Source organism: Ceratotherium simum, chromosome 32 (genome assembly GCF_057802395.1).
Source record: "Ceratotherium simum simum isolate JZ-2026a chromosome 32, ASM5780239v1, whole genome shotgun sequence".
Taxonomy (NCBI): Eukaryota; Metazoa; Chordata; class Mammalia; order Perissodactyla; family Rhinocerotidae; genus Ceratotherium; species Ceratotherium simum.
The window spans coordinates 15,930,014-15,954,835 of record NC_141931.1 but is presented as its reverse complement, the minus strand read 5'-3'; the positions used below and the strand labels follow the sequence as shown (position 1 = coordinate 15,954,835).

At 35.7% G+C, this 24,822-nt stretch overlaps 1 protein-coding gene across 4 annotated transcripts in view; it reads left to right on the top strand.

Annotated features, from left to right (window-relative positions):
* The window catches only part of MALRD1 (MAM and LDL receptor class A domain containing 1), an 846,741-nt gene that overhangs the window by 2,719 nt on the left and 819,200 nt on the right, over positions 1–24,822 (top strand). The window contains exon 1 of one of the 4 annotated variants that reach the window (XM_087420774.1): positions 12,560–12,914. The exons of the other annotated variants lie outside the window; for them this stretch is intronic. The gene's annotated coding sequence lies outside the window, so the exon portion shown is untranslated. Of the gene's footprint in view, positions 1–12,559; positions 12,915–24,822 lie in introns of those variants that run through there. 4 annotated transcript variants of the gene reach the window in all.

Here is a 24,822-nt window from a genome sequence, read left to right as displayed (position 1 = left end):
TTTCCCTGGGACAATTTTTCCATAATCATTTCCTATATTGTTAGCATTATTTTTGTTTTAAAATTATTTTGTTACCATTTCCTAACGCTATATATATATTTACATAAAAATTTAAAAATATTTATATAAAATTGTCTTAGGTCGAGTTTCCTGGCAAAATAGAGCCTGAGGCAAAGCTTCTGTGCTAAAGCTTTATTGGGGAAGCTACTGTCCAACAAATAGTCTTTCAGGGGGCAGGAAAAAAGAATTTATCGATTGGGCCCTATCTTCCATTTGTTAAAGTTTATCTTGTCAGAGTGCCAACTCCCTTGCATTTTCTGTCCTGCATCATTGATCACGTCTCAATAATGACAGGGGGCGTCCAGGGTGGAACCGGGGTACAGTAAGGGGTGTGGTGAGGCAGGGATGAATTGTGTCCAGAGAGACAGGAAAGACTAGGTGTTGTCACCTCAGAGGGTTCCTCTGTCTAGACAGCAAGGCCAGGTGTGGACTGAGTGTCGCATAAACTGAACCCAAACAACAGTCTATAAAAGGTACAAAGAATATTAAATTGAGTATCAAAGTACTCACCACCCAGGTTAAGAAGGAGAATAAAATCAGTAACATTGTAGCTTCCTGGGTACCTTTTCTCCATTTAAACCCTCTTCTACCCCTTCCCAATAATATCTATTCTGATTTTTGTGTTATAATTCCATTATTTTCAGTAGCATTTTAAAAAAATATGTATGTATCTTTAACAATATATTGATTAATTTTTGATATTGAACAATCTATAAATGGTGTCCTACTCTGTATTTTTCCGTGATTTGCTTTTGCTGTTGTTGAGGAAATGTAATTAAAAACGAAATCTCCTGCCACGAAGGTATCTCTTCACGAAGGTAGAAGAGAAAGAAAACAATTTTATTATTGAATAAGTGTTAAAGCAGAGTGTGATGTGCGTCACAGGCAAGTTGCATTGCAAAATAATGCCTAGTTGTTTTCCAAAATTGTTGAATCAGTTTACGTCACACTAACGATGCATTATTTGTCGTTCATTATATTTATCACTGCTTGCTAAAGTCAAGTTTTTAAATTTTTGCCAATCTGGTGTGTGGAAAACATTCTCTCATGGTTTTAATTTTCCTGTCTCTGATTAAAAATGAGATTGGGCATCTTTTCACTTATTTATTAGGCATGTATTTCTCCTTTTGCCCATTTTTCCGGTTGGTTGTTTATCTTTTCCTTTTTGATTTGTGAGAATTGTTTATGTATTCTGATTTATGCTCTATGAATTGCAAAAATATCTTCTAGGTTTGATATTTGATTTTACATTTTCTTTTAAAATATCTTTGGACGAAAAGATATCTTAGATTTAATGGGCCAAGTTTATTTCTCTCTCAATCGTGATTTATGCTTTTGTGTCTTGTTTAAGGAACATCCTTACTGTAGGGTCCTGAAGATATTCACCTATATATTTTTTTAAATTATAAAAAAATTCTTTTCACATTTAAGTCTTTGATCTCCTAGAATTGATTATTCTGTATGGTGTGAGATGGAGTTCCCGTTTCTGTTTTTTTATGTGTTTAATCAATTATTCCAGCATCACTGTTTTATTAATCCCTTTTCCAGCATTATTATTTAAGCTCCAGATCATCCCGACTGATGGCAATGACTTCTCTGTCTTATATCATGTTTCCATGTTTATGAGGGTCGGTTTTGGGGCTTTCTGTTCCAGAGGGCCTCAACGGGGAGTACATGCTCATTGGTGTGACAGGGATAAATTGAAAATATTTGTACTTCTATTTCATTTAATTCTCCTATACTTCTCATCTTTATCTTGCTTTGGCTTATTATTTTGTTTTTTTCATGACTTCTTAAAGGATCTTTTCTGTGTCTTTGGCTTTCTGCATTTTTAATATGATGTATCTAGGCTGTGATTTTCTATTTTTTTAAATCCTTCTTGAGTATTTCTATGTTTTATCATTTCTAGAAAATTCTTAGACATCATTCTTTAGATATTTTCTTTACCCTCAAACTCTTTATACTTTCTGTCCGGAACAGTGATTAGATATATGTTAAATCTTCCCATTCTATTCTCTGTATCTCTTAGATTCTCTTGTTTATTCATGCTGCCTTTGGATAATTTCTTCAGATTTATCTTCTGATTCATTAATTTTCTCTTTGCTTTTATTTCGTGTGCTGTTTAACTCTTCCCTTAAGTCTTGAACTTCAGTGATTACATTTTTTTTTTTTTAGACCTTTTACTTGGTTCTTTGTCAAATTGCCTCGGTCATTTTTAATATCTTCTTGATCCTTGGCTATGGTTCAATTCTTTCTTCTTTAAGCATTTTATTCCTTGATTATTTTCTATTCTGTGTATTCTGGTTTTAGAATCCTTGGGGATCTAAATTTGTTGTTTTTGTTTCTACTGGCTCTCACTCAAGATAACTTATTTTCTTAAGTATTTGATAATTATTTTGGACTAGTATCTGACTGTGGGAAAATCCTGTGGGGGCTTTCCTCCAGAGAGGATTTGTGTGATCATCCTGGGTCCACTTAATTAATACGTTGGCTTCTACTTCCCCGAATCAAACATGTCATATGAAATCAAGCCCAAGGGACATGTGGCAGCAGATCTATGGTTAAAATTTTATGGGAGACCACTTTTCTTCTTCTTTTCTTTTTCTTTCTCCTTCTCCTCCTCCTCCACCCTCCTTCCTCCTCCTCTTCATTCTCCTTCTTTCCACCCTGGAGCCAAGGCTGGGAGAGACAGGTTTGCTTCTTAGCTCCCTTTGCTGCAGGGCTAAGTTACCTGGTCATCCCTTCATCCTGGTAGAGTTGTTTCTTTGTGTGGGGGCTTATAACCAGCAGTCTCCATCCTGGTAAAGGCCCAGAGTTCTATCCTCAGTCACCGGCCTGGTGAGATTTCTGTCCCCAAAGCTCTGGACTCTTGTGATTAGCATTTGTCCCCAGAAAATTTCCAGCTTCATATTTTCTTTATCCCTCTACTTTTAGCTTATTATTATTATTATCATCATCATTATTTCTTGCCTTTGGGGATTTTTCCAGACTTTCTTTTTAGATTAGCAATGTATTTGAAAAATATGATTTTTGTAATTTGTCCAATATCTATTTTTTTTATGCAGTAGGTTGGAGGAGTGGGTTCAGAGTCTTCCCAAATGTCCAGAAACAAAAGTCTCATCATCTTGTCAGAAATATAAGGAGCCAACATTTCAATTACTCTCAGCTCCCAGGGAAGGAGGAAATAAAGGAAATAAATAATTGCCTTGCAATGTGGGAAGGTACGGTGCAAATATCTCTGAATTATGGGAGGCAGTGTAGATAGATATCACTAAGAGAGGACATTTTACTTTAACCACAGCTTCTACAGTGTCTGCAGGATAGAAGAGGCTGATTTATTAATTCTATTCACTCTATGACTATGAAGTTATTGCCCTAAATTATTTTTTAAAGGCTATAGATTATAGACAAATCCTCCTAGAGAAGACTAGATGTACAGAAAATCTCAATTGTGGAATCCCTAATAATATTTTCTTAGCTAAGTCTCTGTTCTAAGATCCTTCTTTCTGACAGTATCTACAACAAGAATATTCTCTTAGAATGGATGTAATTCAGTATCTGCTGAAGGGCCTCACATTTAGAATGCTGATTTTATTTTAATAATGAACCAAGTAATACCACTCCAAGGATGGAACTGACGTGTTTCCTGTAAATCTTATTAAAGATATAAAATTCAGAGAAAATTGAAAATATGTTGAGTTAAACTTCTTTACACTAGAAAATTTAAATGGCCTCCTGACTTATTTTTTCTTTCCAATTCATCATACAGACAGCTATCAGAATATTTTCTTAAAGCACAGATCTCAGCATGTGGCCCTTCTTTCACTCAAGAAACTTTAGTTAATTGCTATTTCTAACTCCTTGTTAGACATTTCTGTGTGGATGCCCAGTTTACAGTCAAGTGTTTTCTATCTGAATCTGAGCTTAGTCACACTTACTCTCATTAAATCAAGAGTTATTGAAGTCCTCCTTTATATTGTATTCCGTGCAAGGCAAAGTGAGTCAAAGATGAATTAGCCATGGTCCTTACTTTCCAGGTGATATTTAGTCCAATGGGGATGGAGAGGAGGGACAGAAAGCATGTAAAAAAAAAAATCACATGGTGTGGTAAGGGCTATAGTGAAAATTTATGCAAGTAATCCTTTCTTTTTCTTAATTTTTATAGCATTTTATCTTTATCTCTCATATGGCATTACTACTTTCACCTTTTAGTACAGTCTTTTTCATCTCCTGTGACTTTAAAGTTTTTGAGAGGCAAGACATGGAAATTAAGTTTTGCGATGTCTTTTTTTAAGACAATTTTTTAAGAGCCATTTTAGGATCACAACAAAATTGAGGGGAAGGTACAGAGATCCCATATATTCTCTGCCCCTACGCATGCAGATCCTCCCCTATTATCAACCTCCCCACCAGAGTGGTACATTTGTTATCCTTGATGAACCTACATTGACACATCATAATCACCTCAAGTCCATAGTTTACATTAGAGTTCACTTTTGGTATTGCATATTCTATGAGTTTTGACAAATGTATAATGACATGTAGCTACCGTTATAGTATTATATAGAGTATTTTTACTGCCTTAAAAATCCTCTGTGCTCTGCCTATTCATCCCTCCCTTCTCTCTATGATCTCCTTTTTACTTCTCTAACACATTTAGCTGAGTGTCTTGTGTGGAAAAGTAACAATAACAGAACAGCAGTAACACCAATAATAATATAAATCACTTCAATATTGTTAACTATGTGCTAGTTCCTGTTCTAGGGTTTTGTATGTATTAACTCATTTAATCCATACAACAACTCCATGAATTGGGTACTATCATTATCCCCATTCAACTGATGAGGAGACTAAGGCACAAGTAAGTTAAGTAACTTGCTCAAATTCACGTAGCCAGTAATGCAGAGCCCAGAGCTGAATAGAGTCGGTAGTCAGTAAATATATGCTGAAAACATGTGAATTAATATTAGGTAGCTTTTTAAAGAAAAATTTAAACACAAAAGTCTTGGAAATTCTACCTCTAATACTAATGCATTTTCCTTTGCTGTTTGTGCTGCATGATTGGTGGGTACTGTAAAATCATATCTGCACGAAAGGACTTTATTTATGTCTGATGGGAAGCCCATTAGTGTCTTTGCCCTGAGACATACAAGATTGACACATTTTACCTCTAGTAATTCTTTGGTTTTGTTGTCCTGTTTTTCAAGTTGGATTGTCCTCAAAGGACAGAAACTTCATTGGCATGCCAAACATTTCTTGTGTTTTACATGGAAACTTCCCCAATGCTCTGAATATAAATAAGCTTTACCTGCAGTGCATAACAACTGACTTTATAACTCGCATATCAATGGAACAACCAAACCGAAAGTCGTTTGGAAACATGAACCCTTTTTGCCTTGTTGGTCTTTTACCTTCAGGCCCTAAGATAATCATAGCTTGTTGGAGTTAGAATGGGCTTTGGTGATCATGTGGTTCAACCGTCTCCTTTTATGAACAAGCAGGCTACAGTTCAGAGAAGCTCTGACTCACCCAAGGCCACACCATAAATTAAGGGAGAACAGAAAAGAGAACAGTCTTGTTTAGAGATGAGCCTGACATACAGAAAACATTCAGAGACATGATCAGAGGATAGCATGAGCTATTACCATGAAAAAGAATTATATACACTATTCTCTGTATTCAGGTAATTTACAGTTAGGAGAAGACTGTACAGGGACACAAGGTGCTATGCTATAAAGCAGTCTGATAGGGTCCACAGGTGATAGAGGCTAGATTATAGGGGACCACAGAGGAATAAGGGGTGCATTCTGGCTGTTGTATTCAGGAAAGCTCATTCATTTATTCATTTGACACATTTTTATCTAGCATATGTTCCAAGCACCATTCTACATGCTGGGGAATCAGTGGTGAACTAGATGGACATGCCTCATCCTTGCGGAATTTATATCCTGACTGAGATAGATTGTTAGCAATGCAGAATAAATGAAAACCAATGAAAATAACAAGAATAAGCAAAGGCTGTTTATTCAGAGCTTGCTATAGTGAGGGAGTCAGCCACCACTATCGTTTGCATTTGGCAGAGTCTCAAAGACAGGCAGAGGAGTGGAAAAGCTTTATAGTAGAGAAAAAGGGAAGGCTTCAGCTATGCCCTGGTTGGAGGCTGTGGCATGGGGAAGCTGTAGGTGGGCTAATGAAGTAGACACCCTATGTGATTGGTTAAGTGTGCATATTTGGCTTTCTCCATTGGCCCTAAGTTGGAAGCAGCGTCAAAAATTAGGGAAGCCATCAGTTATTAATCAAATCTTGGTCATCTTGGGCCAATTTGTTACAGGGGTTACTGTTTGGCTTCCTGGAATGGTTGTTAGAGATAGTAGTCTAACTTCCTACAAGTCTGATTTGTAGATAATAGGTTGGCTTCCTGGGCTGATGACTACACATTGTGAGTCAGAGTTCTATTTTTACATATGATCTAGCTACTCTCTGTATATTTAGTCTCTCAATAAGAAAACAAATGCTCTAAATAATACAAATAAATGTTGCAAAAATAAAAAGTTAAGGAAAGGAATAAAGTGTGACCAAGAGGTGGGAAGGACCTTATTTTAGACAGGGTAGTTAGAGAAGGCTTCTCTGAAAAAAGTCACATTTGAGCAGATACTTGTATTATGTGAAGGAGAAGGCCTTGGGAAGTTTGGGAAGTAAGTGGAGGAGGGACATGAATGTTTCTGTTGGAGGACAAAGCACGTGTAAAGGCTCAGAGGTGGGAATGAGCTTGAAGTGCTGGAGGCACAGCAAAAGGCCCAGGGGAGGGAGTGAGCAGGGAGATGCTGAGGACAGTGAGGGGTGTTTGGAGAGAGATGTGGGCTGGGACTGGATTGTTCATGCTTCATACGTCCTCTAGATTTTATTCTGAAGTCATCACAGTCATTGGCAGTGAGCTGAGCTAATTGCTAAGGGTCAGTTTGGCCACTGTGTGGAGAATAGTGGGTGTGCAGTCAAATGCAGAAGCAGAGAGAAGAGTTAGAAAGCTAATTGTGAGCACAAGTTTGAGCAGAATATTTAAGCCTGAGAAGAAAGTTGGAAGGGGTGTTTTAATGTGAAGGAATAGAGTGAGCAAAATTAGAGGCAGTGAAGAGATACTTATGACCGGAGAGTGGAGAGGAGTTCAGATTGATTGAAGATCTCATATTCTGGGGAGAGGGATGGCTGAAAAATTGAGACTGTAATCTAAGGCAAAATTGTGTGAACTATAGGTTTTGTTAATTAGGAAATAAGCATCTCTTGTGAGAATACTATAATTAAAACCTTGGTTTAGGACCTTTTATTTCCTGGGTGAAGGAGATGAGTCTGTTAGTAGGAACACTGGTGCTGAAGCCATTTCAATAGTCTATGTGTGCGAAATTCTTGAAAGAGTGGGAACAGAAGGAATTGAGAGCAGCATTGGTTTTCGTTGTTGTTTCGAGAATTTCAAAGAACGAAGAAATAATTCTACTGCATGGATAAATACAACTTTATGTATTCCAATGCCCCATTGTAGCAGCAGCACAGCTTTTAATATCAGCCATTAGAGCCGGGCTATGTGTAATTGAAATGATAGGAAACAGTCGTAAAGCAGTGGATTCTGAATAATGCAAGAGAGTCTTTCAGGCAACATTTGGCCGGGAAGATTGGCTGTCCCTGCCTAGAGCTAAGAAGGTCTGGAAAACCTCACCTCACACAGAAGAAAGCCTGTGGTAGGAGGCTTTGTACAGAAGTTACAGGTCAGTTTCAAAGCACATTTTTGTTTCTGTCTTGTCTTTTTCTCTATGCATTTTAAAATAGCTTAGTTGGGACTGCAGAAAAAATTTCAAGCCTTATTCTTCTCAGGCAATATTAGGATTTTCCTCTGGCATACAACTCCTGGTAAGCATAATTTTTAAGCATATTCATGTCTTTGTACATAAACTTTTTCCAATATTTCATATTATTCCCCTAGGAATTATTACTAGAAGAGAAATGAAGGGATTGCTTCCAGTTACTTTTGTTCCTAATAGCTCTTGCATTATCCTTGAGAATCTAGGAAATGCAAGAGGTGAAGAGTCTTTTATTATTCCTTTCAAACGCATATGTAAGAGGTTCGACATGAATTATAGAAGCGCATCAATGGCTGACACAGAATGAAATAATAGTGATCGCTTGAGTGACTACTGATTTGTGCTAGGGTTTTCATACGTTATCTTCTTTCGTCCTCAAAGCAGTCCCATGAGACAGGTATTTTTATTCTTACTTTGCAAGAGTGAAAACTTAGGCTGTGAGGGTTAGTGCAAGGTCTTCAAACCCTTACATTTGACTCAGCATCTGTGCTCTTAATCTGACCAGAAAGACAAACAAAACTACCTAGACAATAACCTGAATGGGTACCCCTAGCCATTCCTGGTTAAGGGCTTCACCCTTAACCTCATGAAGGAATTATTCTCTCACCTTAAAGCATCCCTTCCATCTTCCTTCCAGTCTTAAATGTTCTGCTGAAACTGTTTTTCTCACAATTCATTTCCTAACTGTTCTGTCTGCTTCTACCTTTTCCTGCATTAGCCCTAATAATTATAACCACAGTGTAGTCAGATTTTACTGCAGTGTATTTAAGGTTACATTAACTTCACTTGTAGTTGGTTCTCTAGTGTAAGTTCAGTAGTTGTGAAGTAATGATTTTGTTGTCATCGTAAAATTATATAAAGACTCTGATGAAGGAAACATTTTCCACTGTGACCTTTACAAGACCTTGGCCCCCAGATATTTCTCCCCACCCCTCTTGCTAAACTCACATTGTCCACTCAATAACTGCTAAGCTAACACCTTACTTCTGGTGCCCTGCCCTGCCCAGCATGGTTAACCCAACCTCTTTCCCTGAACCTTCTGAGAATTTGAACAGCAAACAATTCTCAGAATAATATTGGTTGAGTTTTCTCCTTTCATAAAAGATTTTCTTCAGATATTTTAAGGACATACATTTCAACTCAACCGACCTGATTGACATTTGAAGTCACATGTTTTAGCCACAGTTTGAGAAAACCATGCAATTAGCAATTTTACAAATGTATGCCTCAATAACAATATAGTACAGTAATAAAATAATTTACTGAGCAATTACTCAGTACCAGGCTCTGAGCCCTTTCTATACACTATGTCATTTACTTAGAAGAAACACATGAGATACAATTATGATCCCATTTAAAAAATAATGAAACTGATGCATAGTTAAGTAGCTTCCCAAGGTCACACACATAGTAAATGGTAGAATGCAGTTTTAATCCAGATGTTATTGACTCCAAAGCTTGGATCCCTAACCTCTACGAGCCTATATCTGGCTAGGCAAGCCACCCCTCAAAACAACTACAGTTTCAAATTGAAGGCATATTACGATTATGCTTAATTGTTTGTTGTGTAACCAGATGCTTAAATGCATAGTAAAATTTCCTGTTTGATCAACAAATTATAATTATATTTCCTTAACCCATTTCCTTCAAATGGGTTATGAGTTGGCTCTTCTTACTTTCAGAATACTTTTCTTTTTGTAAAAGCAAATGTGACTGCAATATCTTTCCGCAAATAAAAGGGAAAGAAAGCACTTTACTGGGCTTAAAAGTCCATTAATTTGTGCTTCAATTATACCTTTGGAGATCAGAGGGCAATACTCAAACACATCTCTTTTAGTCTGAAGCATGAAATTCTGTTATTTATTTAAATTTTAAGAACATCTTCAAGATCGCTTGACGGTGAATTGTCTAAATGACATTTTTTTCTGGACAATTTTTATTAAAAGATATTTCATTGATGTTTTTCAAAAATGTCATTATTAAACAATATGTGAACCGCGTGTATAGCCATTTGTTTGTGCTTTTACTGAGATTGAGGCAAATGACCAGCAAAAGCTGAGCTAGTGAAGGATCCCACACTGTGAGTTCTTGCTTACAGATTCTGCAAAGTCTTTAAGATCTGAAGGACAGCTTTAAATAAATGCCTTGCTATTTCCCAAAGACTATTGGACAATTCTGTACTGTGTGCCAAGACTGTTGTTAATTATGTTCCAGGTTGCAAATTCTCCAACAAAGTCCAGATCTTATCTATTTCATTGTGTTCAGTTTTTCTGCATGGGATAGATTGCCCTCGCTAAGATCCAATGAAATCGCGACAATCCTAATCATTTTCTGTGCCATTATTCTGGGGATGGGTTTGCATCAAAGCTATTCAGGTATCAATGATTGTTTTAAATGGGCAGGCAGCAAAGGGTTGGCATCTGCCCCAAATGTGGAAGGTCTGAATAGCTTTGGAGTCAATCCATTTCTTCAAAGCTCTTTTTTTTTTTTTGTGAGGAAGATTGGCCCTGAGCTAACATCTGTTGCCAATCTTCCTCTTTTTGCTTGAGGATGATTGTCGCTGAGCTAACATCTGTGCCAGTCCTCCTCTATTTTGCATATGGGACACCTCCACATCATGGCTTGAGGAGTGGTGTGTAGGTCTGCGCCCAGGACCCAAACCTGCAAACCCCTTGCTGAATAGAACGTGTGAACTCAAACACTATGCCGCTGGAATGGTCCCAAAAGCTCTTTTTTTTTTAGTTTTTTCTTAATGGAGAGATTGAATGGTACTCAGGTTATAGACTAGTCACGAAGTATCAATGTTGATAACATTTCCATACTCTATCAAATCAATGCATGGTGAAAACATTCCTTCTGCACTTCTACAGGAGAATCAAAATGCTTTGAAATACTTTAGCATTGCTTAGAAAGTTTGAGTAAGAATGCATAAACGGATTTTTTTCCAGGAGGAGTATAGAGTTGGTCCTCCATATCCTCAGGTTTTACAGCCACAGATGCGGAGGGCTGACTAAAGGACTTGGGCATCCACAGATTTTGGTACCTCTGGTGGGTCCCAGAACCAATCGCCCAGGGATTCTGAGGGACGACTGTATTTTCAGTCTCCTTACTTTCCTTAATTCTAATGGGGAGGAAAGAAAAAGGGAAAAGGAGACTTTAATAGTTATTTACTTTTTTAATGTGGCTTCTCCTATGGAAAATGCTTTTATATAAGCTCAAAGCCCAGGGAAGAGGTAAAATTAGAAAACAGGTATTTAGAATTTTAGGTCAATATCCTATTTATCGGGTCGGCCCCGTGGCTTGGCGGTTAAGTGCGCGTGCTCCGCTGCTGGCGGCCCGGGTTCGGATCCCGGGCGAGCACCGACGCACCGCTTCTCCGGCCATGCTGAGGCCGCGTCCCACGTGCAGCAACTAGAATGGATGTGCAACTACGACATACAACTATCTACCGGGGCTTTGGGGGAAAAATAAATAAATAAAATCTTTAAAAAAAAAAAATATCCTATTTATCATATTAAGCTGAACACAGTAGTCAACATTTTTTAAAAAATGTACTTTGCTGTCTTAAGGATTTCCCTAAGTTCCTAAGTTTTATTAAATTGTCAATTTTCTAAGAATTGATGATAAAGCAACATTTCCTCTCAGTGAGAAGATTGAACAGAGTGGCCATGCCATTTGAGGCTATGCATACTTTCTTAAAATGCTTGATTTTAATCTTCCATCCAAATTAGTAGCATCTGGGGAATTGTTTTTTATCTTTCTTCATGCTTGCCAGGCTGGCCATGGCCTGTTTGCCCTCTGACCCCTTCCGAGCCTTTCTCTGTCCTGGATCTAGCTTGGCAGTAGAGGTCAACATCTACAGCCTGCTTTTTCCAGGTGATGTTGGCTTCCAGCTGGGCCTGGCAAATGGGAGGCTGGGTGAGGCATTAGAGGGCAAGTGGGAAGAAGCCAGGGTACCCTAGCCTGCTCTGTCCCTGGTGCCCACCTGTGATCTACCTCTGCCAGCTGCTCTGTCCCCCTTTCTGCCTGGTGGGCTCACTGTTGCTTTAGCAGTTGCTGGGTGATTCTGATCCCTGGACTCTGGTAACATCTATTCCCTTATCTTTCCAGTCTAGGAGTGGGAATGGCTTCCTTTGGTGCTAATGTCTGGGTGGCCTTACCATCCATTTGGTTTCTTCCCTGAACAACGTACTTGCCAATACTGTAATGATGATTTTAGGAATTATCTATATCCTAGTATAGAATTACAACTCCTTCCTTTGAGGCACACCAACTATACTGGGTTGAATAGTTTTCCCCAAAAACTCATGTCTACCTGGAACCCCAGAATGTGATCTTATTTTGAAATAGGATCTTTGCAGATGTAATTAGTTAAGATGAGTTCTCACTGAATTAGGGAGGGTCTCAAACCCAGTGACTGGTATCCTTATGAAAAGGCCATATGATGGGGCCGGCCCGGTGGCATAGCAGTTAAGTTTGCATGCTCTGCTTTGGTGGCCTGGGGTTTGCGGGTTCGTATCCCAGGCACGGACTGATGCACCACTTCTCAAGCCATGCTGTGGCGGTGTCCCATGTAAAGTACTTCCTCAGGAAAAAGAGGAGGATTGACAACAGATGTTAGCTCAGGGCTAAATCTTCCTCACCAAAAAAAAACCCAAAATGGCCATATGGTGACAGAGGCAGAGATCAGAGTGATGTGTCTATAGGCCAGGAAACACCCAAGATTGCCGGCAACCGCCGGAAGCTAGGAGAGAGACATGGAACAGATTATCCCTCAGAAACTCCAGAAGGAACCAACCCTGCCAACACCTTGATTTCAGACTTCTGGCTTCCAAAAGCATGAGAATAAATTTCTGTTGTTTAAAGCCACCCAGTTTGTGGTACTTTGTAATGGCAGGTCTAGGAAACTAATACACCAGCTATTTATAGCATCAGTTATTGTAATTCTTTCTTTCTAATTTATGTTAGGCCCAGTCTGCTGATTTTCCCCATGATCGGGACCAGGTAAGTTGCATGGTTGTTCTAATGAAAAGTAATTATGCGATGACCTTAGAAAGGAGTACTGGCATGATGCAGTTTCCCCTCAGCCACATTCATATAAAGCCATGTCAATTCAAGCAATCTAATCTAAAAGTGTATTTCTATAAGAATATTAAGTTAAAAAAAATTATGTAATGACACATAAAAAAATGTAATATTTATGTAAATTACGAAGCATAGTAAGCCAAGAACCTAAAACTGAATTTATGAACTAGAACAGAGGTTGGTAAATATTTTCTGTAGAGGACCAGATAGGACATATTTAGGTTTTGTGGACCATGCATTCTTTGTTGCAACTACTCAATTCTGCCTTTGTAGCAGGAAAGTCACTATGCAGTAGTGTGTAAATGTGTGTGTTCCAATAAAATTTACAAAACAGGTGGCTGGTCAGATTTGACCTATGGCCATAGCCTGCTGACCATTGAACTTTAACATCAATAACAGTTCTTCATTACCCTTTACACCTTTGCTCTGAGCAGTAACTATTATTCTGATTTTGATGTTTGCTATTCCTTTTAAAAATTATATTAATTTATTTTGCTTTTTTTGCAAGCTTTCTTAAAATGCCTTTTTAAAGAAAAAACTCAAACAATATTTGTGAGACTAAATACCATTAATTCATGGGTAAGACAATCATTTTCACTGCTATAGAATATTTTTTTGTATGAATATTTCATAATTTTCCATTTTTCTGTTGGACACTTGAACTGTCTGCAGTTATTTTTTCATATTACTAACAGTATTGCTTGGCTCATAATACTGTCTAGATGCACATGTGCAAAAATTTCTGTGGGTCATATACCTAGGCACAGAATTGCTTGATGATAAGATGTGCATATTTTCAACTTTTTAAGAAATTAGTAGCTTGCTTTTTAAAGTGGTTTTTACCAGTTTTCATCCCATCAGCAATGTATAAGGATCCCCATGACTTCACATTGTTGCCAAAACAATATTGTTAGACGACTTATTTTTTGCCCATCTAGTGATTGTAAGATGATGTCTTTATTTGGTTTTGATGTACATTTCCATGATTACTAATTAAGTCAAGAATCTTTCACTGGTTTTTTACTTTTCTGTGAAATTCCTGTATTTGCTTTTTTAAAAAAATATATTTCTGGGCCGGCTCCGTGGCTTAGCGGTTAAGTGCGTGCGCTCTGATGCTGGCGGCCCGGGTTCGGATCCCGGGAGCGCCCCGAGGCACCACTTCTCCGTCCAACGCGAGGCCGAGTCCCACGTACAGCAACTAGAGGGATGTGAACCTATGACATACAACTATCTACTGGGGCTTTGGGGGGAAAAAACTGAATAAATAAAATCTTTAAAAAAAAAAAACAAAACAAAAAAATATATTTCTAGTGTCTAATGTGTCTTTTCCTAATTGATTTGTAAGAATTCTTGATATATTGTGGATACTAGCCTTTTATTGATCAAAATAATAGTAGAATGATTTGCCTTATGTAGGTCTCCTTTACTGTGTTCTAGTAAGATTTTTTAAAAAATCTACAAATTGAGTCTTCACACATTTTTTGTTGCTGGACTTAGTGCCCAAGAACCTTATATTTTTGTTGTCTGAGCAAATGTAATCTATAAAAGACATTCTGTTTGCTGGTAACAAACTAACTTCTAATGATAAAAAATTGAAATTCTTTAAAAAAACAGGATAAAAATGAAAAGTAGGATGTGTGTAAATCATAGTGAACTCAATTGAACTCATAATTTAGAAGTTATACAATGTTTCATAAATGCAAGTAATTTATTTTTTATTTATGTGAGAGAATGATTAAGGGAGAAAGAAGTTTCTAAAATAAGATTAAAATATTTTGTTTTAAATTAATTAAAATTTTAACCATAGTCTGCGCTTTTGCATATATTTCCCAGAGTATCACAAGTTTATTTTTCCTGAGAATAATTAGATGATCAGAACTCCATTTAAACATAGCACACTTTATAATGTTGCAATGTATTTCATTTTATATCCCTTCTGCAGCACAGTGCCAGGAAATTAAATGTTATTATTATTGTTATTTTGGAAATTGAAAAAAGTTTGCCTGACATGTTTGATTTGGAGATCTGAAGACCTAGAGTTCTGGAGTCCTGATTTGTGTAATCAGGATTTCCACTAAGGAGTTACACAAAGTTCTAACTGAATAATTATGAAGCTTCTCTCTCTCTCTCTTCTTTTTAGCATTCATTAAGCAAAATTCCTACACAATTGTTCAAATAATAAATCTAATAGAAAATTAGATATTTGACATGATCAAAATTATATTGCTTTCTAAAAGTGATATCTTTTTGTGAAGATCAAATAAATAGACAATTTTCAGCCCCAAATTTTGTGATTGTGTACTAGATACCAACGGCCTATTTATTTATGTCACCAGGCTTAGTCAAATGAATTTCTGTAGATGAGAAAAGCAATTCATAAAACACATTTTTCTTAGGTGATTACTTAAAAACCTCAATTTATTTTCACGTTGCTATATTGTAACTTGATATAGAGAAAATTTCATAGATTTGCTTCATTTAATAAGCATCTTCCACTGCTGGCTGTCTTCCCTTGGAACTTTACCTCTTTCATCCTTTGTTTCTACAGCCCATATGGTCTTGTTGCCTTTATATTGTCTGCCAAAAAGATGTCTGCTTCAATAATTATTTCATAAATCTTTGCTTAATATTTCAGCTCATTTATTAAAATCAGAAATGTTATCTTTTAAAAACAAATCCATCTATATGGCTTTTGAGATTTCTCTGTTGACATACCCATCCAGAACACATCCAACAAATTATAAGTGCTCAGCTTAATGAATTACCACAAAGTGTAGTATAACCACCATCCAGGTAAAAAATTGATTATTGCCAACATCACACAAGACCCTTTATTGAATGCCCTCTCTCAATCTTCCTATTTCCTCTCTAAAAGTGACCACACTCTTGACCTTTAACACTATAGTTTAGTTTCAACTTTATTAGCTTTGGTATGTTTGTATCATTGGAATTTTATGTTTGTTGTGTATTATGTGGGTGTGGTTTTTGTTGATTAATACGCTGATGTGATTCATCCAAATTTTTGTGACTAGCTATAGTTACATTTATACATTTCATGAAATGTATAAATGTATCTATAGATACATTTCTTGTATCCTGTTATATGAATATATCACCATCTATTCTACGTTTTGGGGGATATTCGGGATGTTTCCATTTTTTTTGCTATTATGAATAATGCCAATATGAACGTTATTGTACATGTCTCCTGGTAAACATACATAGGCAGTTCTGTTGGCTATATACCTATAGAATGGAATTACTAGATCATAAGGAGAGGATACATTCAACTTTAGTGAATAATGCCAAACAGTTTTCCATAGTGGCTTTACCAGTTTGCAGTTTTCCCAGCACTATGTGCGAGTTCCCATTTTTCTGCATCATCAACAAAATCTGGTGCTGTCAGCATTTTAAAATTTAGCCATTCTGGGGGATGGCTAGTGGTATTTCATTGTAATATTAAATTTTAATGTCCCTGATGACTAATGGTGGTGAGAATGATGTTAAGTATGTTTTCCCATGTTTGTTGTTCACGTGGATATTTTCTTTTGTGAAGTGCCTGTTCTAGTTTTTGCTCATTTTTAAATTGAGTTGTCTTAATTTATAGAATGCCTTTATATCTGGATTTGAGCTATTTGTTTTGCTATATCTGTTGCAAAGATTTTCTCCCACTCTGTGACTTGGCTTTTCATTTTCTCAGTGCTGTCTTTTGATATAAAGACGTTCTTCATTTTAATGTAGTCTAATTTAGCACTCTTTTCCATTTTGGTTAGTGCTTTTTTGTTCTGTTTAAGAGATATTTTCATATTTTATGGTCATGAAAATATTCTCCTCTATCATCTTCTAGAAGTCTTTTATATTTTACATTTTGATCTGCAATCCACTTGGAATTTTTTTGTGAGTATGTTGAGTTTTATTTTTCTCCCCCAAATGGATATTTACTTGCCCTGCACCAGTTATTGAAAGGACCCTCCTGTCCTCGCTAATTTATAGTGTCCATCTTTGTCACATATCAAGTGTTTGTGTAAAGATGAGACTGTTTTAGCGTTCTTTCTTTTGTTCCATTAGTTTATTTGTGTATCCTGGTGCCAACACCACAATGCTTTAATTGCTTTAATTTTATAGTAAATTTTAATATTGGCATTGTGAATCTTCTCAACTTGCTCTTTTTCTTGAAGTGCGTTTTGGCTATCCTTGGCTCTTGGCTTGGCTAAAATGTTTAGAATCAATTTATTTATTTCCACAAGAAAAGTGTTGGAATTTTTTTGTGATCACATTTAATCTATAGATTCATTTAGGGAAAATTGCATCTTTTAATATTGAGTCTTCTGGTCTGTGAACACAATAGCTCTTTCCGTTTATTTAGATCTTGTAAAATTCCTCTCACTAATGTTTTATAGTTTTCTATGTAGAGTCTTGCAGAGTTTTGTATAGTTTTCTATGTAGAGTCTAATGAAATCTAACATCTTTCGTTGGATTTATGAATTTCTGATATTTTTTGTTACCATTGTAAATGATTCTTTTTGAGCTTTCATTTTCTATTGTTTGTTGCTGTCACATGGAAATACTTTTTTTATGTTAGCCTTTTATCCAGCAAACTTGATACATCATTTATTAACTCTAATAATTAAGCTGTAGATTTCTTTGGATTCTCTAAATATCCAATGAAGTTATTTCTGAGTAATAATTTTTTTTCTATTTTTCCAATGCTTATTTTTCGTGCCTCATTACACTGTCTAGAACTTCTAGTGAAATGTTAACTTAAAATAGTGATTTGGGCCTTCTTTTCTTGTTCATAAGCTCAGAGGGAAAGCTTTGTCTATATCATCCCTAGGTATGGTGTTGTGGAGTTTTTAGGTAAACACTCTTTCACTTTAAAGAGGTTACTTTCTGTTTTATATTTGCTAAACATTTGTTAAATGATAAATGCATGTTGACTTTTATCAAATTCTTTTTTTGTATCTATTGAGATGATCAAATATTTTTCTTCTTTATTTTGTTAATGTAGTAAATAAATCTCATTGATTTTTGGTGTTTAAACCAACCTTGCATTCCTGAAACAAACCCATTTCATTGTATTATAGTATCCATTTTATACACAGCTGGATTCAGATTACATACATTTTGTTAGCATTTTTTGCATTTGTTTTTATTAGTGAGATTGGCCAATAATTTTCCAGTATTGTAATGTCCATATGATGTTTTTATATTGTTATGCCAATTTCATAATACGATATGGGAAATTGTTTCTTTCCTCCACTCACCATCCTCCCTCCTCCACTTCTCTGCAAGTATAAATATAAGATTGGTATGCATTTCCTAAATGTTTGGTAGAATTTGCTGGTGAAGTCATCTGGAACTGGAGTTTCCTGTGTAGGCAGCTTAAAAGTATGGATTATTTTTCTTCAAATTTTTATGATATCAGTCAGCTTTAATATTTCTTCTTGTGTCAGTTTTGTTAGGTTGAATTTTTCAAAGATTTTGTCCACTTCATTGAAAATTTCATATTTATTGGTATAACCTTGTTCATAAAATTCTCTTATCATCTTTTACATGTTGGTTGGGTCTGTAGCAATGTTTCCTTTTCAAATGTTTATTTGAGCCGTCTTGCTCTTTTTCCCAATTGGTCTTGCCAACTGTGTATCAATGTTATTTGTTTTTTCGTAGAAGTGATTTTGAGATTTGTTGGTGATCTTTACTGTATGTTTGTTTTTTATTTAATTGTTTTCAGTTTTATAGGTTTTTCCACCTTCTTCCTTTGATTTAATTTTCTATTAATTTTCTAACTTTGTGAGAAGAATGTTTACTTAATTGATTTTCACACTTTCTTTTCTTTTTTAATATTCATTAATCTATATTTTATTTATTTATTTTTAATTTTTTGTTTATTGCAGTAACATTGGTTTACAACATTGTAAAAATTTCAGGTGTACATCACTACACCTCCACTTCTGCACAGATTATATCATGTTCACGGCCAAAACACCAACTACAACCCATCACCACACACATGTACCGAACCATCCCCTTCACCCCCCTCCCTCCCCTCCTCCCCCCCGGCAACCACCAATCCAATCTCTGTCCCTATGTGTTTGTTTATTGTCACACTTTCTTCTTTCTAAAATATGAATTTCCACCTATGCATTTCTTCTAAGCAAGGCTTTAGCAGCATTGCATGAGTTTTGACATTTTGTATTTTCTTTGTCAGTCTGGTAAAATACTTTCTAAATTCCATTTAATTTCTTATATGACCAGTGGTTTATTTAGAATTATTTGCTTAACCTCTATACTTTTGGGAAATTTTTCCAGTAATCCTTTTTGTTATTAATTTACTCAGTATTATTTCAATTGTTTGAAATATGTTGAGATTTATCTTGTGGTCTAAAATATGGTTAATCTTTGCCAATATTTCACAAAAACTGTGAAAATGGGCATTGTATTTGTATTTCACACAAAATGAGAAAATGAGTGTCCTTCAGGTTTGAATCCGCTCTTCCATACAATAATAAATTACAATTTATTAGACATGTACTTTAAATCCTCTCTCTATACTTGCTGGGTATTTGTTGCTTGTTTTATCCACTGTTGAGAAATTTATCTTAAAATCTCCCACTTTGTGAATTTGTCTAGCTTCTCTCTTTGATTCATATATTTTAAAGCTATTTTATTGAATGTACAATGATTTAGGTTTGTGATATCTTCACTTTGAACGCCTTATCTTTATGAACTAACTCTCTTTGTTTCTAGTAATATTTCTTGCCCTAAAGTCTACATTTTTGTATAAAAGGTAAGATTTCTTTTGTCTGGGGTTTGCCTGGTATAGCTTTTCCTAACATTTTATTTTTTGACCTTTCTGGGTCCTTATATTTAAAGTCAGTCTTGAGGCCGGCCTGGTTCGTGCTCTCTGCTTCAACAGCCTGGGTTTTGCATTTTTGGATCTTGGGCATGGACCTACCCACCACTCATCAAGCCATGATGTGGTGGTGTCCCACATACAAAAGAAAGGAAGATTGGCTCAGATGTTAGCTCAGTGACAATCTTCCTCAAGCAAAAAGAGGAGGATTGGCAAAAGATGTTAGCTCAGAACCAATCTTCCTCGCCAAAAAAACTAAAAAAATAAAAAATAAAGTCAGTCTCTTGTAAGCAACATAAAATTGTTATTTAAGTTTTTAAATCCAGTTTGACAATATTAGTCTTTTCCTTGGATTATTTAGTCCATTTACATTTAATTTAATTACTGATATAGTTAGATTTAGAGTTATATTGTTATTAATTTTCTATTTGATCCACGTTTTTTATGTTTTTTTATTTTCCTTCTTTTATTAATTAAATATTTTTATAACATCTTTCCTTTACTACTAGTTATACATTCTTTTAATATTCTTTTTATTGATACTATAGAAATGATATTATGCATCATTTCCTTATTACCAACTAATACAAAGTATTAATTTTACCATTTCCCTAATACTGGTAGAATCTTAGAATCTCTAAAATTTTTTCACCTAATTCCTACTTTTATATTATTATTCTCTTGCATTTTTTACACATATAATTAAATATTCACAAAATATTACAATTATCACTTTTTATAGTCAATATTCTGTTGCAATTATACATATTCACTATTCATATATATTGCTTACATAGTATTCAAATTTATTTATATATTCACATACACTCAGTATTCATTTGTACTTATTCTTACTGATGATCTCCATTTCCTTTTGTTCCTTCTAGAATAATTTTTCTTCTGCCAGAAGAACCCTCATTAATTTTTCTTTTTTTGTGGCTGTAGGAAATAAATAAGCTCGGTAGTCTTTTTTTTTTTTTTTGGTGAGGGAGATCAGCGCTGAGCTAACATCTGTGCTAATCCTCCTCTTTTTGCCGAGGAAGACTGGCTCTGAGCTAAAATCTGTTGTCAATCCTCCTCCTTTTTTTCTTCCCCAAAGCCCCAGTAGATAGTTGTACATCATAGTTGCACATCCTTCTAGTTGCTGTATGTGGGACGCAGCCTCAGCATGGCCAGAGAAGCGGTGCGTTGGTGCGCGCCCGGGATCTGAACCCCGGGCCGCCAGTAGCGGAGCGGGCACTTAACCGCTAAGCCACCGGGCCAGCCCTCGGTCGTCATTTGCACATTTATTTATGTTAACCTTTATTTTTAAAAATTATTTTCACTAGATGTAGAATTCTAGGTTGTCAGTTATTTTATCTTAGTCCTCTGGAGATGCCTTTCCATTTCCTTCTTATTTTCATTATTCCTATTGCAAAGTATTCTATAATTATTATTGTTCCTTTGAAGGTATATTTTTCCACTTTGTTGACTTTTAAACTTTATTCTTTACCTTTGGTTTATCCTGCTTAAGATTCACAGGGCTTCTTGGATCTGTGACTTGATATCTCACATTAGTTTTGGAATTAGTTCATGTATTGTCTGTTCAAATATTTTTTTTGCCCTGTTCTTTCCTCTCATTTTGGGATACCAATTATACATGTGATAGATTTTTGAGCATTTCCCATTTGCCTGTTATACTCTGTTCTGTTTTTTTTTTTTTTCATTTCTTTCTTTTGCTTCATCTAGTTTTTTTTTTTGACTTTCTTTACAATTTACTATTCTTGTGTTCTGCTGTGTTCAATCTGTTATTATACTAATCAGTTGAGTTCTTTATTTTATCTATTTTTTCAATTTTCAGTTCTAGAATGTCCATTTGATTCTTTTTTATAGATTCCAATTTTCCATCAAATTTCTCCATTCTTTTATCTATTTTATCCCTCTATTCTTTATTTCTTTAATATATTACAGTTATTTTAAAGTCTTTGCTAACTTTATATTTTGATTATCTGTATGCTCTTTTCTATTGTCTGCTATTTCTTTTTTTAATTGGTAACATTTTATTACTTCTTTGCAGTTCTAGAGATTTTTTATTACATGTTGAATATTTATATATGTTGGACATATAAAGAACCATAGATATTCCTGGTGTTGTAAACTTCCACCAGAGAGGATTCTCTCTTTCCTCTATTGAGCAGATAGAATGAGAGTCTTATGTCAATCAATTCAAAATTGAACTGGGTTGAAGCTGAGATTGAGTTTTAGTAACACAATCAACCTCTGGCTTATCTTTGTTTCTAGGATATGGCTCTCCCAGACTTCTCGTTTAGAGCCTGGATGGTCTTATTTTTCTCAGGTGTGAAAGATTGTAGTGGTTCCCGTTCTACGCTTAGAGCCAAATCTCCAGGCTCATACCCTGCATATTTAAAAAATTGGCAAATATTTAAAGAGAAACTTAACAATGTGCTTGAAGCAAGTTTTTGTTTCCTAAGCACTGAGAAACTAAGAAAATTTCAGTCTGCCTCTAGGAGATTTTGATCTATGTCCCCTTACACCTTTACAGCGTCAGAATGAAGAAAGTGCCCTGTGAATACAGCAGCTATTGTTTTAGCACCCTCAGGTTTTCAGTTTTCCACACTATTTCTTCCGTGATTACTCAAAGCTTTTCCAGTTTACATTTTCACCATTAGAGGCTTTGTGCTTAGGCAAACCTGAAGCTTAGACAAACCAGGTCTTTAGTTTACAACTGAAATTACCTCACGTTCCATGGGGAAAATAATTAGATGTTATTAGCTCCCCTGAGAAAGTTTCTCCTCCTGGGTACTTCTCCTCAGAATTCTCCTTAGAATTTTATTTCATCTAACTCTTTGCTTCCACAGATTCCTAATATCATTAAAAATATGATTTGAATAATTTATTTTTTCCTATTTATTGCTGCAGGAGCATTGGCCTGCTGTGAAATAGCCTATAAACTCAAGTTTGTCTAGATTGGTTATTTTTATTATCCCTCTTTTCCCTCCCTATTGGCCTTTTACTTAGTCATTTCTTTATTCTTTTAGTTGTTACTCTGGATATTATAGCATACACTGTTATCTTATTCTCATTGCCTGGACAATGAAAGGTGTTTCTGCTATCTAATTGCATAACAAACCATCACAAAACTTAATGCCCTAAACCAACAATTTATTATTATTTCTCATGTTTTTGTGGTGACTGGGCTTACCTGGAGAATTCTCATTTGGGTTCTCTTATATGATTCTAGTCAGGTGATGACTAGGGCTAGAATCATCTGAAGGCTAAACTGGGCTGGGTGTTTTTGGTGGCTCATTCATATGGTTGGCAGTTGATGCTGGTTGTTGGTTGGGAGCTCAGCTGGGATTGTCAATCAATTGAGTAATTTCCTATGACCTGAGTTTCTCCTATAGTAAGTAGTCTCCTAAGATGCCCTTCTCAGTGAATCATGTCCCCCTGTATTCACAGCATTGTGTATTCCCCTACCCCCGAGTCTTGGCTGACACAGTGACTCAGTTTTTACCAGCAGAATATGGCAAAAATAACGCCACATTACTACGGAGGCAAAGTCATAAGAAACCTCATAGCTTCCACCTGGGACTCTTGGCATATTTATCTTTGAGATACTTCCTCTTGGAATTCAATTAACATGATGTGACAGGCTCAAGTCAGGTGGAAAGACCATGGAAAAGCACTCGGGTTGGTCTCCCTTCTCAGTTGGTCTTGAACTCCAATTTTTGGTCCCCTAGCTCCATGAATCTTCGTAAAGCCCTGCTCAGCTACTCTAGCTCTTATCTGCCTCTTCTGGAATTAGGAAATATCCCCAGGGGATAAAATAGCCTTAAATGCTTGACTTACCTCTTTGGATGTTTTTCTTTATCCAGGTCTCAGCCATGCAATTTTTCACTTCCTCATTAGCCATTTGTTGCCAATCCCAGATATTTAAAAAACTTTTATGCAGCCTTCTCATTTTTCTCTGCAGGGAAGTTTTGATTGACACTACAGGAAGCAAAATTTCCATGTATTGTTTTTTTAAACTTATTATATTGAACTTCGGAGAAATCCAATTAGGACAATCTGAAGGCTTTTTCCATGCCTCATTTCAATATCATTAGCCATTCAACAGAATGTAGGGACCTTTTACATTGAGTAGAGACAGGACTCCATGAGGATGGTGACAGTAGAAGAATTATATTGGTTTTTTCCCCCCCTGACTTTGTTCTCAAATTCCTTTATCTTATAGTTTAGACATTTTGAATTTGGGCTTATTCTGCAGGATGACAGATTTCTAATACCAAATCATGTGAAAATATTTCTGGTAAAACCTGGAAGACAAAGCTATGTACATAGCTACTTGCCTAGTACGTAGGCTTTAAGTCCTTGAAGGTGTTCTATTTCATTGTACTTTAATACATTGTATTAGAATTGTCTACTTATGTTTCTAAGTCCACAGCGCAACTAAATTTCCTTAAGGACAATCACCATTCCTATTCATCTTCTATCACCAGCACCTAAACATGACTGTCATATAGTGAGAACTCGATAGATGTGTATCGATCTGACCTGATAGAAAGCACAAATTACAGTTTTGAGATAAGTTAGCTTTTTAAGGATTTTTAACAGTTTAGGTCCTGTGGCTCTTAGGTATGAAGATCTAAATATAAATAGAAGGGAGTTTAAATATTTTGTTCAACAATATGGACAAATCACCTAGTATTTTCTGTTATAAAACAGGGCTTAATTAAATATCAAATGATATCAATGGTCATTAAATAAAAGGAAAAAATATACATTAAGTTGTTGGAGAAAAAGGCAGTCATTGCATTTCCTCACCAATCCTATTCTTTTCTTTTGCTATATCTCTCTCTTTCTTCTCTAATTTTTCTTTTAGATTACTAATCATCATCATATACATCACCTGATCTCCACCTAGCATTAAGTGTTAGAAATACAAAAGAAAGTTATATTTTGGAAGGCAAATAT